The sequence below is a fragment of the Rattus norvegicus genome, chromosome 13, assembly GCF_021556685.1.
Source record: "Rattus norvegicus strain SHRSP/BbbUtx chromosome 13, alternate assembly SHRSP_T2T, whole genome shotgun sequence".
Lineage (NCBI taxonomy): Eukaryota > Metazoa > Chordata > Mammalia > Rodentia > Muridae > Rattus > Rattus norvegicus.
In genome coordinates, this window is record NC_141546.1 from 5,273,447 (window position 1) to 5,293,967 (window position 20,521).

The window sequence follows — 20,521 nt, forward strand, 5'->3', positions numbered from 1 at the left end:
ATTATATTGTGGAATTACATTTGATACGTGGCATTTATTATGGTTCTGCTCAATAAAATATAGGCTCTGAACATATTATGAGAAATAATATGTTGTATTGTACAATTGCATTATTTATATTATCAACTATAAAGACACAAGTCCAATTATTTGTCAGTGTTCATTTAGTTTAGTTAGAAATATATGCTTTTATTTATTCATCCAACAACTCCTACTATTCTATCTGGTTTATAACAAAGGGGAGTTCAGAACACACTTCCTATTTGTGGGTCTTATATAATGATCATGAAATAAGGTAGCTAGTTACAGTAGTAATATTTCATTTCAGTAATGAATACAGGAATGCATGCTTGATCTGTAAATGCAGAGATGGCTGCATATTAAGTTCACAGTGGAATACCGTCATGACTCATCATGAAGAAAGACTGGAAAAGAGGAAGGAGGTATTAGAGCAGGAAGCAAATGGAAAATTTATTAGCTCTTTTACCCTGTGTTTAATTATGTCCCCTTAAAACCGTAATAAGTATAACAAAACAGAAACATCTATCCACATCTAAAGCTTTCCAGAATCAATTTTTCCTTGGGAGAGAAATATATTAAAGAGATCCTGTATGTTGTTGTATGATATTCCTGAGAAAGTAAGAATAATGCTCTCTTTGCCTATTTCACAGCAGTGACAGCAGAATAAATGAATAATTTCACTTAATTCTCTCTAGCCTAAAAAGCCAGTGAGTGTTCTGTTTAGAAAAATTTCCCAAGCCCATGTTTTTGAGGCTCTTCTATACTTTCCCTTCTACTAATTTCAATGTATCTGACTTTATGAGGAGGTCCCTGATCCACTTGTACTTGAGCTTTGAACTAGATGGTAAGAAGGAATCAATTTGCATTTTTCTGTATGTTGAACAAAACACCAGAGGTTTATTCTCTAAGATCAATAATCAACAAATGGGACCTCATAAAACTGCAAAGCTTCTGTAAGGCAAAAGAACCTGTCATTAGGACAAAAGAGCAACCAACAGATTGGAAAAAGATCTTCACCAATCCTATATCCAATAGAGGGCTAATATCTAATATAAGCAAGGAACTTAAGAAGATAGACTCCAGGGAATTAAATAACCCTATTCAAATGAGACACAGAGCTAAACAAAGAGTTATCAACTGAGGAATATTGAGTGACTGAGAAGCACCAAAAGAAACATTCAATATGGCACTCTTACAGCATATCCCCTGCAATTCAGACACTGCCCTGACCTGAAGGGACTGATCATAAGCTTTCTGCACCCAAATCCTGTGGGAGGGAGAGTGTGGAGGGCCGCCCCCACATTCTCCATTGTAAGATGGTGCCGATATCCAGCAGGATGCACCTAATAAAAGGGCAATATGCAAGAGCCTGGTAAATTCCTCACTCAGGGGGACACGTATGCTGTGGTACGTCATCTGGCACATTTGGCAGCGACCAGCCAGAGAGTGACACGTCCTAGGCGAGGATAGTTTCCTATGTAAGAAATGGTCTTTCCCTCACTCGGTGTCTCCGTATTGTAAGCTTATGCTCTCGCTCTCAAGATGCATTAAAGCTTTTCTGCAGAAGGATCCTTTGTGTCCTGCGTCGTTCTTGCTGGTGAGACGTAGCGTGAGACATTTGGTTCCAGACACCCGGGAGAAAGACCTCGTCATCATCACCACCATCAGAGACCCCTTGGTGATAAGGAGGATTCAGAACTGCAGGTAAAAAAAAAAATACGTTCAGAGAGGCATGCATTTCTTGGACTTTGGTCTGGTGTTGTCGCTTCCTTTGGGAAGGATTTGTCGAGGCCATGGTATTTGCTCTCGGAGTCACCCTACTCTTCCTTATAATTATGTACTGTTTTCACCATTTCCGCTGCTAAAATGACAGCAGCTGGAGGCGTGTCTCAGTCTCTCATAAATAAGTTAGCTTCGCGCAGCTCCCCTTCACTGTTGGGGAGCAGGGACGCGATAGCACCACCCAGAAAGTGCACGTAAGACTCCCGTATATAAGAGAGCAGCGTGTCTGTTTCTACTCACGCCTTGTCAGACGGACGTAGATAAGCCGCCGGGCGTTCTTGGTCACTCATGGGATCCTCACAGTCTGTGATCACGGCTTTGGAAACGGTGCTAAAGCAGAGGGACATTAAAATTGAAGGAAGAACACTTAAAAACTTTGTGAAAGAAGTGGACAGGGTGGCTCCCTGGTTTGCCTGTTCAGGCTCGTTTACAATAGCCTCATGGGACAAACTTGGAAGGGACCTAGACAGAAAATTGGCGGAGAAAGATCTGCGGCTAGGAACTAAAGCCATATGGAAACTAGTCAAAAATTGCTTAGCAGATGAAGTTTGTAAGGCAGCAAGGTAGGAGAACAGACTGCTCTCGAGGTAGTCCAGGACAGCATGTCAGAAACTGAACGTAGTGAGAGATTAGGCACGCGCAAGAGAAATGACATCCTGAGAAAGAAAAAGAGCCCTCCCGTTAAGTCTGCGGAAAATGGAAGGGTTAAAGCTTTCAGATTCCAGCACTTCCCTCTCTACACAGCAACCGGGTGGGGGAGCCAGCATATACCCTGTGAAAGAGCTAGAAGCGCTGAACCTCAACAGTTCTGATAGCTCTGAGAATGGAATTTTAGATTCAGAGGAGGAGGCTGAGTTAGATGAGGAAACAGCTAGATATGAGGAAGAGAGATACAACTGTGAGCAACGAAAGGAAGGTAATAGGAAGCTTCTGCCACTGCAGTCGCCAACGGCGCCCCCTCCGTATGAGGCGCGCTCTTGTGCGTTCTCTTTAGTCCCCGAAAGAGTGAGAAGGAAGCTGTGCATGACGTTCCCAGTTTTTGAAACACAGGAGGGTGAGCAGGCTCATGACCCAGTCGAATATAACCAAATAAAAGAGCTGGCGGAGTCTGTCAGAAAGTACGGAGTTACAGCCAATTTCACCCTAACCATTCTTGAAAGGCTGGCCCTAAATTATTTGACACCCGCCGATTGGCAGATGATTGCAAAGGCGACCCTTGTTAATATGGGCCAATATATGGAATGGAAGGCGCTTTGGTATGAGGCGGCTCAAACACAGGCCAGAGCTAATGCCATGGCATTAATGCCTGAGCAGCAAGAATGAACGTTTGAACTCTTGACAGGACAGGGTCGCTTCGCAGCGGACCAAGATAATTACCATTGGGGCGCTTATGTTCAAATCTCCAGCTCGGTCATTAAGGCCTGGAAGGCACTTACTAAGAAAGGAGGGGCTGATAATCAACTTACTCGAATCATCCAGGGACCTCAGGAACCGTTCTCAGACTTCGTGGCTAGAATGACAGAGACTGCCAGACGAATATTTGGTGATGCGGAGCAATCAGCACCCCTTATAGAACAGCTTGTTTTTGAGCAAGCCACCCAGGAATTCAGAGCAGCCATAGCCCCCAGAAAAAATAAAGGGTTACAGGATTGGCTCAGAGTCTGCAGAGAACTCAGCAGGCCCCTTACTAACGCAGGCTTGGTGGCCGCCATTCTCCAGTCCCAGCGACGCCCCCTTAAAGGGACAGATACAAGATCATGTTTTCAATGTGGAAAAGTGGGCCATTTAAAAAGAGACTGTAGGATAACTAAGGGAGACAGGAGGCCTGCAACTATCTGTGTCTGATGGGGCAAGGGCTACCATAGGTCTGACCAGTGCTGCTCAGTGAGGGATATTAAGGGCAAACTGCTCCCTCCTTTAGAAGCTCAGCCTAAGGAGATATCAAAAAACGGATCGTTGGGCCCCCGGTCCCAGGGCCCTCAAAGATATGGGAACCACTTTCAGAAATCCATGACCCTGACAGAGGAGACTCCCCAATAGGTGACACAAAATTGGACCTGTGTGCCGCCTCCGACATCTTTCTAATGCCCCAGATGGGCATTCAGCCAATTCCTGCTCAGACTGTGGGGCCTTTGCCCCCAGGAACGATAGGCCTTTTCCTTGGGAGAGGATCTCTCGCCCTATAAGGACTGATAGTCCACCCAGGCCTTGTTGAAGCTCAGCACTCTCTTAATATTCAGATTCTTTGTTCAAGTCCCGATGGGGTTTTTTCCATAAGTGAAGGAGATAGAATAGCACAGTTATTACTCCTTCCGTGCTTCCGAACCACAATACAGGATACCAAGGGGCCCATGGGGTCCACTGGTAATGATTTGGCATATTTGGTGGTTCATCTTAACAACCACCCAAAATTGAGCTTAGAAATTAATGGAAAGAAATTTAAAGACATTCTGGATACTGGGGCTGATAAAAGTATAATTTCCTCAAAATGGTGGCCTCAATCGTGGCCTACCATAAGACCTTCTCACTCGCTACAAGGCTTAGGCTACCAGTCGTGCCCTAAAATCAGCTATGCCACTCTAACTTGAACGACTGTCGATGGACGACAGGGACAATTTGTTCCCTATGTACTTCCCCTACCTGTTAATCTTTGTGGGAGAGATGTTATGCAGACCATGGGACTAACCTTATCTAACGAATACCCCACAAAAGTGGCCCACATGATGTCAAGGATGGGCTATAAGGAAGGGATAGGCCTAGGGTGATTAGAACAGGGCTGTCTCATGCCCATTGAACCAGTAGCAAACCCCCAAAAACAAGTCCTGGGTTTTTCCTAGGTGACATTGAGAGTTCTATGCCCATACCCTGGCTTACGGAAGAGGCAATATGGGTTCCTCAATGGCATCTATCCTCTGAAAAATTAGAAGCTGCCACTAAATTGGTTAATGAACAATTGCAGCTTGGTCATTTAGAACCGTCCATTTCACCATGGAATACTCCTATTTTTGTGATAAAGAAAATATCAGGAAAATGGAGACTTCTCCACGATTTGAGAGCCATTAATGCACATATGCGTTTATTTGGTTCGATCCAATGAGGCCTACCCTTACTCTCCGCCTTACCTAAGCAATGGAAGATAATAATTATAGACATTAAGGATTGTTTCTTTTCCATCCCCTTGTGTCCACAGGACAGACAGAGGTTTGCATTTACTATACCAGCTACTAATTATCTTGAACGTGATAAGAGATTTCAGTGGAAGGTCCTGCCTCAAGGCATGGCGAATAGCCCCACTATTTGTCAGCTATATGTGCAACGAGCCCTTGAACCTATAAGGAAGCAATTTCCATCTTTGCTTCTGGCTCATTACATGGATGACATTTTAATATGTGATAAAGCTTTAACAACCTTACAGACCTCATATCCCATCTTAATCAAAACATTGGGACGATGGGGACTACAAGTCGCTGCAGAAAAGATTCAAATTGCAGAAATTGAATCATTTCTGGGATCGGTCATTTATCCTGAAAAAATAGTTCCCCAGAAATTAGAGATTCGCAGAGATCCTTTGCATACCTTAAATGATTTCCAAAAGTTATTGAGAGATATAAATTGGCTGAGACCATTTTTAAAGATATCCTCTGCTGAGTTGAAGCCTTTATTTGATATTTTGGAAGGGGACTTTCATATCTCCTCTCCGAGAGCATTGATGCCAGCTGCAAACCAGGCCTTACAAGTTGTAGAAAAGGCCTTACAGGATGCTCAATTGCACCACATTGATGAAACCAAGCCTTTTGATTTGTGTGTTTTCACAACAATGCAATTACCAACAGCTGTCTTGTGGCAGAATAGGCCTTTATTATGGATCCATCCCAATGCATCTCCTGCTAAGATTATTGACTGGTATCCTGATGCGATTGCTCAGCTTGCACTCCGCGGGTTGAAGCCAGCTATTACTCATTTTGGGAAAGAACCCAAAACTTTGATAGTACCACATACAGCCATTCAGGTTCAAACATTACCTTCTACCTCAAATGTTTGGGCAGTGTTAGTTACTTCCTTTGCTGGAAAGATAGATAATCATTATCCTAAACACCCCCTATTATGTTTTGCTAGATCACAACCTGTTGTTTTCCCTCGCGTCACATACCACAGACAATAAATGAAGGGATAACAGTGTATACGGATGGGTCAAAAACAGGGGTGGGAGCATATGTTGTAAATTCGCAAGTGTTCTCACTACAATATTTTGAAACCTCACCCCAAGTGGTAGAATGCCTAGTGGTCATGGAGGTCCTTGAAAAATTCCAGATGCCTCTAAATATTGTATCAGATTCCTCCTATGTGGTCAATGCAGTTAATATCCTTGAAACCGCCGGCGTAATTAAGACAACTAGCAAGGTAGCAGAGATTTTCCAAAAAATCCAAATTATTTTAATAAATAGGAGATTCCCTGTATATATTACTCATATATGGGCCCATTCTGGACTCCCTGGTCCAATGAGTTCAGGGAATGATTTGGCTGACAAAGCCACAAAAATGATAGCTGTGGCCCTGGCCTCTACTCTAGAGGCCGCTAAACCTTTCATGGCAATTTCCATGTTACCTCAGAAACCTTATGCCACCGCTTCTCTATAACTAGAAAAGAGGCACATGATGTAGTCACCCAATGCCAACAGTGCTGCCAGTTCCTCCCAGTTCCTCACATCGGGGTCTACCCAAGAGGAATAAAGCCATTGCAAATTTGGCAAATGGATGTTACTCATAATTCTACTTTTGGAAAATTACAGTATGTGCATGTATCTATAGATACATGTTCTGGCATTCTACATGCCACCCCACTTACAGGAGAAAAAACAACACATGTCATTCAGCACTGCCTTGAAGCATGGAGTGCTTGGGGAAAGCCAAAATGTGTAAAAACTGACAATGGCCCCGCCTACACATCTCAAATATTCCGTCAGTTTTGTGCTCAGATGCAGGTTACCCACCTGACGGGCCTGCCCTACAACCCTCAAGGGCAGGGAATCATAGAGCGCGCTCATCGGACGCTCAAATCATATTTAATAAAACAAAGAGGGGGAATTATGATAGAATTCCCCCCAACATCCCGAGTGGCCACTTCTTTGGCCCTTTTTACCTTAAATTTTTAAAATATTGATGAAGCTGGGCAAACAGCGGCTGAGCGACATTGCTCAGAGCCCAAAAGGACAAAAGAATTAGTTAAATGGAAAGATGTATTGAAAAACGAATGGAAGGGCCCGGATCCTGTTTTGATAAGATCCAGGGGAGCTGCTTGTGTTTTTCCACAGGATAATGAAAATCCAGTTTGGGTTCCGGGACGACTTACTCGGAATATCAAGACAGAGGACCAAGAAGATGACAACTCTGGTGATCCTCATGCTCATCCATGGAGTGCCAATAAAAGTGCAGAGCGAACTATGGTGGGGAATAATGTCAACCTTCCCCCTCCCGATGCCGATGATGTATAATGCCCAAGTGTTTCCACATTTCTTTACTACCAACAAAAAATTGGGACTAGCCTATTTACCATTAGATTCCCATATAGAGCAAGTAAAAGAAAATAGGACTATTCCCCTCAAGGGCAGCCTTTGTTTTGGCATATTCAACAAAACATCTTCTGATCTTCCTTGCATTATGTTGAGTAATCAATCTTCTGCTTGGTTAAGGGAGGCCACATGGGAAACTGGTGAGGAAGACATTGTGGATAACGCCACAGTTCTCTAGGGTTGGTGGCCTTACATTAACTCTTCCACCTGCCCTCTCCATCAACCAAAGTTGGCACCCTTTTGTAGAGGGACCCAGGATGAAAAACTTACTTTGCCGTGGACTGGTTGCCAGTCCTGGGACTCTGCCTGGGCAGTCCCGAATTTTTTCTCCTTCTCTCCTGATTTGGGAGGCTGAGTGAACTTCACCACCATTAATCCTAGACGGTCCAATAATAATCCCTTTGATCAATGGATGCTTTGTGGCGTTAATGGTAGCTGCACTGATCTTACGCCAATGGCGATGCTACTTGGAGGAAAGGGCGAAAAGGGATGGTTATCATTTTCCTGGATGGGGAATATCCGCCCTTCAGCCTCTGCCTGGACAGCTACTCATATAAAATGTAAACCTTACTGGAGCACGGGATTTAACCCTGCTCCGGTTTGTGTCTGGCCGCCATTTGTGTGGATTCCAAGAGCAGCTAGACATCCTATGGCAACTGGCCCAGCTTGGCTGTGAACAAAAGTTCCCCTGCCTTTGTGTCATGTCTACACAGTATGAACACTTTACAAAGCTGCCAATTTGTCTAAAACCCTTTCACAGCATTTGTTACAGAATTGGACCTCAGATTTTGAGCAGACGTTCAGGGAATTGAGAGCGGCCATCATTCAAGTAAACTCTACCCGACTGGATCTGTCTTTGACAGAAGGATTGTCATCCTGGATAACCTCAGCAGTCTCTTATTTTAAGGAATAGGTTGGGGTGGGACTTTTTGGAGTGATCCTCTGCTGGGGATTAGTGTTACTCCTCTGGTTGTTTGCAAATTGAGATTTCAAACAAAGAGGGACAAAATTGTGATCGCCCAGGCGCTTATAGCCCTTGAACAAGGAGCGTCAGCCGATATTTGGTTAACCATGCTTAAGCAATAGGTCGCCAGCTGGACAGATCTTGCACTCCTAGAACCTTGGTTCATTGCACAGGAATAGAGTGTCTGGCTTGAGCAGCCCATGAGGGATGACGAGCTTAGCATCACACAGGGAAGTTCTACCAAACATGCTCCCTGGAAGGCATGTCATATTGCATGAGGGTATCTGCCCCAGTTTTCCCTCCCTCGAAAAATGGCAGTGCGACGGGTCGGGAGTGCCCTGGGTCTCAACAACAGCTTAAGGGTAGCTCTCTTGTACAGGTTCGCCAACTTTGTGCGAGGATATGACCTCTGCCTTCATCCTCCTATTAATGGGTGTCCTATTTGCTTATAAACAGAAAAGGGGGAGATGTGGAGGGCCGCCCCCACAATCTCCATTGTAAGATGGCGCCGATATCCGGCAGGATGCACCTAATAAAAGGGCAATATGTAAGAGCAAATATATATGCTTCAAATATATGGGCACATACATACATAAAAGAAACCTTACTATATCTCAAAGCATATATTGCACCTCACACAATAATAGCAGGAGATTTCAACACCCCACTGTGTTCAATGGACAGATCATGGAAACAGAAATTAAACAGAGACAAAGACAGACTAAGAGAAAGCATGAAACAAATGGTTTTAACAGATAATTATAGAACACTCTATCCAAAACCAAAAGAATATACCTTCTTCTCACCACCTCATGGTACTTTCACCAAAACTGACCGTATAATTGGTCAAAAAACAGGCTTCAACAGATACAGAAAGAGAGAAATAATCCCATGTGTCCAATCAGACCATCACGGGCTAAAGCTGGTATTCAATAACAATACGGGAAGAACGCCCATATTTACATGGAAGTTGAACAATGCTCTACTCAATGATAACCTGGTCAAGGAAGGAATAAAGAAAGAAATTAAAGACTTCTTAGAATTTAATGAAAATTAATGTAGAATATACCCAAACTTATGGGACACAATGAAAGTTGTGCTAAGAGGAAAACTCATAGCTCTGAGTGCCTGAAAAAGAAACAGAAGAGAGCATATATCAGCAGCTTGACAGCACACCTAAAAGCTCTAGAACAAAAAGAAGCAAATAGACCCAGAAGGAGTAGAGGCAGGAAATAATCAAATTCAGAGCTGAAATCAACCAAGTAGAAACAAAAGACCATAGAAGGAATCAACAGAAAGAAAAGTTGGTTTTTTTGAGAAAATCAACAAGATAGATAAACCCTTAGCCAGATTAACAAGAGGGCACAGAGAGTGTGTCCAATTAACAAAATCAGACATGAAAAGGAAGACATAACTACAGATTCAGAGGAAATTCAAAAAATCATCAGATCCTACTATAAATTTCTACATTCAATAAAACTTGAAAATCTGCACAAATGGGCAATTTCCTAGACAGATACCAGGTACCGAAGTTAAATCAGGAACAGATAAACCAGTTAAACAACCCCATAACTCCTAAGGAAATAGAAGCAGTCATTAAATGTCTCCCAAACAAAAAGAGCCCAGGTCCAGATGGGTTTAGTGCAGAATTCTATCAGACCTTCATAGAATACCTCATACCAATACTATCTAAACTATTACACAATATAGAACCAGATGTATCACTACTGAATTCCTTCTATGAAGCCTCAATTACACTTTTAACTAAACCACAGAAAGAACCAACAAAGAAAGAGAACTTCAGACCAATTTCCCTTATGAATATCAATGTAAAAATACTCAAAAAAATTCTGGCAAACCGAATCCAAGAGCACATCAAAACAATCGTTCGCTATGATCAAGTAGACTTAATCTCAGGCATGCAGGGATGGTTTAATATACGAAAAACCATCAATGTAATCCATTATATAAACAAACTGAAAGAATGACACCACGTGATCAGTTCATTAGATGCAGAGAAAGTATTTGACAAAATTTAAAACCCCTTCATGACAAAAGTCCTGGACGTACCTAAGGCACGTACCTAAACATAGTTAAAGCCATATACAGCAAACCAGTCGCTAACATTAAAATAAATGGAGAGAAATTTGAAGCAATCCCACTAAAATCAGGGACTAGACAAGGCTGCCCACTCTCTTCCTACTTATTCGATATAGTTCTTGAAGTTCTAGCCAGAGCAAACAGAAAACAAAAGGAGATCAAGGGGATACAGATTGGAAAAGAAGAAGTCAAAATATCACTATTTGCAGGTGATATGATAGTATATTTAAGCGATCCCAAAAGTTTCACCAGAGAACTACTAAACCTGATAAACACCTTCAGCAAAGTTGCTGGGTATAAAATTAACTCAAATAAATCAGTAGCCTTCCTCAACACAAAAGAGAAACAAGCTGAGAAAGAAATTAGGGAAACAAATTCTTTCATAATAGTCCCAAATAATATAAAATACCTCAATCTGACTTTATCCAAGCACGTAAAAGATCTGTATGGTAAGAACTTCTAGCCCCTGAATAAGAAATTGAAGAAGACCTCAGAAGAAGGAAAGATCTCCCATGCTTATGGATTTGCATGATTAACATAGTAAAAATGGCCATTTTATCAAATGTGTTCTAGAGGTTCAATGCAATCCCCATCAAAATACCAATCCAATTCTTCAGTGAGTTAAACAGAACAATTTGCAAATTCATCTGGAGTAACAAAAAACCCAGGATAGCTAAAACTATCTTCAAAAATAAAATGACTTCAGTGGAATCACTATCCCTGAACTAAAGCAGAATTACTGAGCAATAATGATAAAAACTGCATGGTATTGGTACAGAGACAGACAGATAGAACTGTGGAATAGAATTGAAGATCCAGAAATGAACCCACACACCTATGGGCACTTGATTTTTGACAAAGGAGGCAAAACCATCCAATGGAAAAAATATAGCATTTTCAGCAAATGGTGCTGGTTCAACTTGAGGTCAGCATGTAGAAGAATGCAGATTGAACATTGCTTATTCACCCTGAATAAAGCTTAAGTCCAAGTGGATCAAGGACATCCACATCAAACCAGATACAATCAAACTAATAGAAGAAAATGTGTGGAAGCATTTCGAACACATGGGCACTGGAGAAAATTTCCTGAACCAAACACTAATGGTCTATGCTCTAAGATCAAGAATCAAAAAATGGGATCTCATAAAACTGCAAAGCTTCTGTAAGGCAAAGGACACTGTTGTTAGGACAAAACGGCAACCAACAGATTGGGAAAAGATCTTTACAAATTCTACATCAGATAGAGGGTTTATTTCCAAAATATACAAAGAAATCATGAAGTTAGACACAAGGAGACAAATTACCCTATCAAAATTGGGGTTCAGGGCTATATAAATAATTCACAGCTGAGGAATGCTATATGGCTGAGAAACATGCATAGAAATCTTCAATATCTTTAGTTATAAGGGAAATACAAATCAAAACAACCCTGAGATTTCACCTCACACCATTGAGAATGGCTAAGATCAAAAACTCAGGTGACAGGAAATGCTGGCAAAGACGTGGAGAAAGAGGAACACTCCTCCATTGCTAATAGGACTGCAAACTGGTATAACCTTTCTGGAATTCAGTCTGGATGTTCCTCTGAAAATTTGCCATTGAATTACCCAAGTACTCAGCTATATCACTCTTGGGCATATACCCAAAAAATGCACCAACAAATAACAAAGACACATGCTCCAGTAAGTTCATAGCAGCCTTATTTATAATAGCCAGAAGCTGGAAAGAACCCAGATACCCTTCAACAGAAGAATGGATACAGAAAATGTGGTACATCTACACAATGCAATATTATTCAGCTATCAAAAACAATGACTTTTTAAAATTCAAAGGCAAATGTATGGAACTGGAAATATCATCTTGAGTGAGGTAACCCAATCACAGAAAAACACACATGGTATGCACACGTTGATAAGTGGATATTAGTCCAAATTCTTGAATTACCCTAGATGCACAGAACACATGAAAGTCAAGAAGGATGACCCAAATACAAATGCTTCACTCCTTCTTTAAAAGGGGAACAAGAAAACCTTGTTAGGCAATAGGGATCAAAGTTTATCAGAGAGGCAGAAGGAACACCCATTCAGAGCCTGCCTTACATGTGGCCCATACATATACAGCCACCCAATTAGACAAGATGGATGAAGCAAAGAAATGCAGGCTGACAGGAACCGGATGTAGATGTCTCCTGAGAGACACACCCGGAATGAAGCGAATACATAGACGAATGCCAGCAGCAATCCACTAAACTGAGATCTGGACCCCCTTGAAGTAATCAGAGAAAGGCCTGGAAGAGCTTGAAGGGGCTCAAGACCTCATATGAACAACAATGCCAACCAACAAGAGCTTCCAGGAACTAAGCCACTACTCAAAGACTATACATGGACTAACCCTGGGCTACAACCACATAGGTAGCAATGATTAGTAAGAGCACCAGTGGAAGGGGATGTCCTGGGTCCTGGCAAGTATGAACCCCCAGTGAAAACGATTTTTGGGAGGTGGGTGGTAATGTTGGGGAGGTTGGGGAGGGGAAGCCAATATGGAAGGGGAGGAGGATGAGTTAGAGGGATGTTTGACTAGAAACTGGGAAGGGGAATAATAATCGAAATGTATATAAGAAATAGTCAATTTAATAAAGATAAAAAATAAATGAATACGATCATCCTTAAAAAAACATTCAACATCTTTAGTCATCAGGGTAATGGAAATAAAATAAACAAAACAAACAAAACAAAACAAAAAAAACAGGGATTCTACCTCACGCCATTCAGAATGACTATGGTCAAATCTCAGGTGACACCAGATGTTGGCAAGGATGTGAACAAAGAGGAATATTTCTCCACTGATGATGGGATTGTAAGCTGGTACAACTACTCTGGAAATCAGTCAGGTGGTTCCTCAGAAAGCTATACCACTCTTAGACATGTACCCAAAAGGTGCATCAACCTATAACAAGGACACATGCTCCATTATGTTCATACCAGCCTTATTTACAATACCCATAAGCTGGAAAGAACCCAGATAGATGTCGTTCATCAGAGAAATAGATACAGAAAATGTGATAGATTTACACAATGGGGCACTACTCAGCTATAAAAACAATGACTTAATGAAATTATTTGGCAAATGGATAGAACTAGAAAATATCCTAAGTGAGGTAACCCAATCAAAAAAACAAACAAACAAACAAAAACAAAACAAAAACAAAAAAAAGCACACATGACATGAACTCACTTATAAGTGAATATTATATTAGCCCCAAACCTCAGAATACCCAAGATACAAATAACAGAACAGATGAAACTCAAGAATAAGAAAGTACAAAATGTGGATACTTCAGTCCTTCTTAGAAGAGGTAACAAAAATAAACTCGGAAGGAAACATGAATACAAAGTGTGGATCAAAGACTGAAAGAAAGGTCATCCAGAAACTCCCCCACCTGGGGATCTATCCCATATACAGTCACCAAATCCGGACAATATTGTAAATGACAAGAAGTGCATGCTGACAGCAGTCTGACAAGCTCTGCAAGAGACTTAAAAATACAGAGGTGGAATGTCTCGGCCAACTATTGGACTGAAAACAGGGTGCCTAATAGAAGAGTTAAAGAAAGTACTGAAGGGGCTCAAGAGTTTGCAACCCCATTAGAAGAACAACAATATCAACTAAACAGACCCCCAGACCTACCAAGTACTAAACTACCATCCAAAAGGTACATAGGGATATACGTTTGGTGATAGCCACATATATAGCAGAGGATGGCCTTGCCAGGGCATCACAGGGGTTAGAGGACCTTGGTCCTGTCAAGGCTTCTTCCCGTGTAGAGAGGGAGTGGTGAGTGGGTGAGGGAGCACCCTCATAGAAGCGGGGTAGATAGCAGGTTTCTGGAGGAGAAACAGGGAAAGGGATTAAAATTGAAATGTAAATAAAACAATATCCCGTAAAAGGAAAAAAAAAGTAGCAAAAAAAAAAAAAAAAAGCCAGTCAGTATATTTGATTTACTTGTCTGACCATGGGAGAAGGATTACTTAAACAAATAAGTGGTCAGATTATATGATTAAAATAAGTTGTATGCATATTTATAAGTACCAGAATTTTTAAAAAAAATATGTTAAGGTACAGGTGGGTTTCTGTATATTCAATAGTTAATTCTGTACAGTTATAGAACAAAATATTAGCCAGACCATGGGAATCTTGCTATTGCATTTTTATAGCTTATTATCCATCTTCTATTTTGGAAATCTTCCTCCAAAAATCTAGAAATTGTTTCTGATTGGCTTTTATAAAGATCTGATGGCAAATAGCAGGGCAGAAAATGGATGGTGGGATTTCTGTGCACAGAATGTGTTTCTGTGAGAACAATTGAGATTCAGGAAAATAGGTCATTTGACTCAGATATTGACAGATCCTTCATTCAGAGTGAAGCACAGTTAGACTTGGCCAGAGAGTAAGGTGTATGTAAAGATTGAACCAGATAGATGAGTTGAAAGACTGACAAGCAATAGTCCTGAATACAGTGGAACTTTGCCTTTTATGGCCATTTTAACTGTTTTATCACCCTGAATTGGCAGCATACATTTCTACTATATGTTTAAAGCAAAGTAAACTTTAATATAGAATGTTTTAAAATGAAAATACTTATTAAGATGTCTAATCTGACAGATTTCCTATAAAAAATCAAGCTGTTTTACAGGCAATTATAAAATAATCTCAAAATGCATTGTAAATACAAATAATGTGGATTCATTAAAGCCAACAAAAAAGGAATGAAGTTGGAACATTTATACTTCTTATGTTCAAGATAGTCAACAGAGATACAGTGAACAAAAGATTGTACTACTGGATTAATGGTGAATGTGTGTGTCAATAGAGTATAGTTGAAAATCAAATACGAATCTATATTGCATTTGTCATGTGTGGTAAGCTGTTACCCTTGGGAGGCCAAAACACCTGGGTTTCCTTGGAAGCAATCACCTCTGTAAGCAAGCTATGTATTGTATACCAGGTTGGTGATAACAGATTTTCTACAACGGTGACAAAATTACTCAATAATAATTTTAATTACCTTAATCACAATAATCTTTTAAATACATGTCAGTTGCACAGCTAGGTATGCAAATGTAAATAAATTCGAGACTCTTCTTCAGACCAAGTATAGAAGCTATCCTAGGATAGATTGCAGAAAAAAAATGATCAAAAACCTGGCCCTGGTGATCTACTTCAGGAGGAAAGCTACTAACTGCCCAGCTGTTAAGCAGAGTTCAACTTCCTGGATCCCCATGTTAGATAGAGATATCCTACTCTCATGACTCTCTGATCTCTGTATTTTTGTGTGGGGTGGTGGATCTGAGTGTAAACAAAAAGACATAAAAGGTAAATTATTGTAATATAAATATTAAAATTACATAATAGCTATAAAAGAGCTCTTTGACACCAATGTAGAAATTTCTATCATGCCTTTGGACTAATTAAAGAATAGGACAAATGATTTTCAAACATGAAAAATAAGTAGCTAAATTAGACCACCTCTAAATTAAAAAAAAAAAAAAAACAAGGGAAGGATTTTAATGGATGTTTCTTATGTTAACATTTTTCTTCTAGAGGAGCTTGACACAGAGGCTTTTAATTCAAAAAAGCAGTTTCTTATGCTGCCACACAGACTCACATGGATTACTAGCTAATAATAGATACTAATAACCCTGAATACAGTGGAACTGTGCCTCTTATGGCCATTTTAACTGTTTTATCACCCTGAATTAGCAACAGACAATTCTACTGGATATTTTAAGTATTACAAGGCTGTGATATTAAAAGCAGCTGCAGTTTGGAAAAGGGAGAGTCATCAGGAAAGCACAACAAAATTGTACATATATATACACAAGATGCTGACCACATTCTTTCTCTCTTCTCTTGTCCTCAGCCCCTGGAGGCACCAATCAAATTTAAAAGAAGATATACAAATGTCAAACATACACAGGTATACATATTCAGCATTTACTGTTGATAGATCATAAAATTTCCAACCCCATTTTTGCCATGTCTACTCTGGAAAATTCTGAAAAAAAATCAATCGATTAAATTTGATGAGGCAAAATTCTCAAATGGGGCATTTAAGAAATTAAAGTGTGAGTTTATTTTTAATACCTCTGTGTGACTCTTAAGGTTTTAATTAATTTCATCTGTCATCATATTTATAGTGCTACATGTATTTTCAATCAAAATGAAAATATACGACAGCGTAGAAACGCAGACATCATTATTGAAGAGATGTTGCAGATATAAAGAGCACTTGATACTCTAACAGATTACCTTAGTGTTGTTCCTTGCATCTGAGCACACAGTACTCTAACAGAGTTACTTAGTTTGGTTCCTAGCATCCATGGATGTTCGAAGGTATGCCATTGAACACATCCAGCAAATGGAAACAACAATCCGTACAAGAAAGCACTGCCCTATGACTAATAAAAATGTGATAACAATACAGGCATTCATAAACATAAATAGACACAAAAACATCAAATTTACAACTGCTTACAAAAGAATGCATTCTTTGTTATTAATATTTTTTGAAAAAGAATAGCATGCCCATTTACAGAGGAAGAAAGAAAATGCTAGCTAACTAAGCCAGGATTAGTAGAAGAGTGGTGAAGGGTCTTCTGTTACGAAGAACAATATTTTCCTTTTATGGTCATGGAAACTGCCTAAACCATCTGTGGGCCTATATACACCTTTAAGTGGCATGACTGGTATAAGTAATTTAATTGATATATATATATATATATATATATATATTATATATATATATGTGTGTGTGTGTGTGTGTGTGTGTGTGTGTGTGTATGTATATAATGACATGCCACATGTACTTTATTGTTTGTATGAGAACAACCTCCACAGGCTTGTCCTTCAATGCATAGTCTCCATTAGTGGGAACATTTTGGAAAGTATTAGGAGGTCTGGCCTTGTTGTAGGATGTCTGTTACTGGCTCTGGGATTAAAGTTTTACAAAATCTGTGATATTTCCAGTTAGCTTTCCTTTTTTTCTATCTCATATATATATATATATATATATAGATATAGATATAGATATAGATATAGATATAGATATAGATATAGATATAGATAGATAGATAGATAGATAGATAGATAGATAGATAGATAGATAAAAGATGTAACCTTCCAGCTACATAACAGTCTACCAGTGGCCATACTGCTCACCATCATTGTCAAGTATTATAACCCTTGGAAATATGAGATCAACATTGCATGATTTCATTTATAAATTGATTCTTTCATGATATTTTAGCAGAGTAATAGAAAGTTAACTAAGACAGAAGTGTGATGATATTTTCTATTTTATTAAATGGGGAAGAAGGCTTTGGGTTCACTGAGCAAAGGAGCTTGTCAAAAACACTGACAATCTAGGTGGGTTTAATTCACACATTCTGAATTGTGTAAGGAGGGAACACACTTCTGTAAGTCATCTTCAGATTCTCATGGCACATATATGTGCACACATGTATGACACCTACCAACCCCTCACACATATAAGTGAAGGCATTTAAAAAGAGCTTTTTAAGAAAAAAAAATGAAACCATCTACGCATTTCTGCCAACTTTGTGTGAGTCCATATACCACAATTTCTTTGCCTTCAGTGATATAGCAGCATTAACACTAACATGGTTAAACAAACCACTTTTCAGCCTGTGTCATATGCTTGCCTAACACATGGGAGGCTCTTCACCCATTCTCCAAAACATACAAGCCATGAGGAGCTTGCATTTATACACTCATAGCCTCCAAGCAGGAAGATAATTAGTTCAATATCAATCCATTCACATTATAAGTGTGAGATCAGTCTGGAACAAATGTTATAATGTTCTAAATTTAAATAGCCAGCTTTCCCAGTTTTCAACCTTGTAAGTGGAATCATACAGCATGGCATCATCAGGTTAAGCAGTAGTTCTAAGTTCATCTCACATATGCTATGTTGTCATGGTCAATATTTCTATGTGCAATTTGATCTTTTTCTGCTTAGCTACGACATAGCAATTGAATTTCAAACTATAACCAAAAAGAAAGATTCCAAAGGGTTGTGGTCATGTATGACCCTTGGCTCTATTTCAGAATAAATCTTCTTTTCCCATGTTCAAGTCTCTGGAGCATGTTTGATATTCTACTGTCTGTATGACCTTGTCTATGGCACTCAACATCTGTGAATCAATTGTGTTTGTTTGTTTTGTTTTGTTTACCAGAAATAAGATACTTTATAACACCTGTGTTGCGGTTTTTGATAAAGAATTACATAACAGAAGATATTGATAATAGATGGATAAAGGCACATTGTGCTCTAAAGATATAAATTTGTACTTAACATTGTAGAAAGAACTCTGTAGGTATGTATTACTAGTTGCCATCAAAGACAAACACTGTGCACACTACCAACAGTTTATCATGGTTTAACATACGATCTGGATGTCATCCAAATCATCACTCAGCAGGAATGTAAGACTTGATGGTCCTGTAGTATATGAACCTCTCTCTCGCTACAGAAAAGGCATTGCAGAAAAGGGCAAATATGCTAAAAAGGGCAACCCAGAGAAAAGAGACTATACTAAATTTTAGAATGACTAACTCTGTCTGCTCACTATAAACCTGACTGTGTCAGAGGATACAGGATGAAGATATGGCATGGATATTAACCCATTCCTTTCCCAGACTTAGGGATATAAATGGGGCTTAGTTTTAATACTTGGTTCTTTTTTCAGTTTTGTGTTTTCCACAATACAAGGAAGAACAGAATTCTGGTCTGAGTAAAAGGAGCTACACTATAAAAAGTAAAATCATAGGCTATTTACAGTATCATCATAAGTCCTCAATCAGCAAGAATCTGCAGCAAACTGAGCAACAGATACATTGAAAATAATGAATTTTCTCATGTTTTAGTCATAGCTACTCATATTCTTTTTCTTGTGGGGAGGCCCAGATTAAAGGAAGTGGTCACCATTCCTCTGGTCACTTGTGAATAATACATAGCAGATAACAACCCCTTTGTAATGTTCTCATTAATTTGCGGTTACCTGAAAATTGGTGACTAACATCCAGGTAAGCCAGAAATTATACATTCTAGATGCCAGCAAGAAAGAAATATGTGAAGCAGCATGTGCAAGGCTCACTGGAGCCAATATTATAACAGATTCCAGGTGATTATGGGCCATGGTTGTTAATTAGAGAATAAAGCAGATTGAAGGTTGAGGGATAAAATTATGTGAGACAAAATACAGTAAACATAATGAACCTAGGTATGTTCCAGACAAATGCAACAGAAACTAGATGAAGCACAGAGAAGATATGTGCTCAGAAAAGTTCACAAAATTCCCTCCAGACACAGATTTAGATACAAACAGTATGATACCTACTAACCATAGCCCCACTTTAAAAAAGTAAGAGTCTAGTGCCACATTTATTTAACAATAGACCAGGAACACAAATTCATACTACCTCAGATGCCATATTACATCAATAAACTGTATAGTAAGAACAATAAAAATAAATTTTAATTATATTTGTAATCAAAAATGTGAAAAACAATAGATTGAGATACTGTCTAAGGAAACTGTGAGCTTTTAGGTTGGTGGAAAATAAAAGTCCTTTTTTACATCTCAAATGAATTTACTTTAGTTTCACAATGATAAATACTATGTCAAGCATCAGAAGGTATTAATGGACTTTAAGAAGATTAAATATAGGCCCAAATAATATAGCTCTGAGCCTTCAAAATTCCAACTCTCCAAATTGCAATTGCAAGCAGTCAATCAACTTTTTCAAAAATTTAAACAGAGATTTGATACTTTGCAAGTCACATGAATGTACCAAAATAATAGATGATAGCCCATCTTATTAAAAACCAGTGTGTAAAGTATGTTACTTGTGAAAATTAAAATGTTATAGCCTGCTTGTCTCAAAGTCAGCAGTAACTAATGTCACAAATGAGAATATTGCCCAAATACCCACACCAGCTGGAACATTGACACAGTTCTGCTGATGCAGGAACTATCAGCCTTCCTGCCAGGAAGCTCCAGCT

The 20,521-nt window shown here is 39.5% G+C and overlaps 1 pseudogene; it reads left to right on the forward strand.

The window, feature by feature from the left end:
- Positions 1 to 2,499: 2,499 nt before the first annotated feature.
- LOC148001519 (igE-binding protein-like) lies at positions 2,500 to 8,286 on the forward strand (annotated as a pseudogene).
- Positions 8,287 to 20,521: the final 12,235 nt, after the last annotated feature.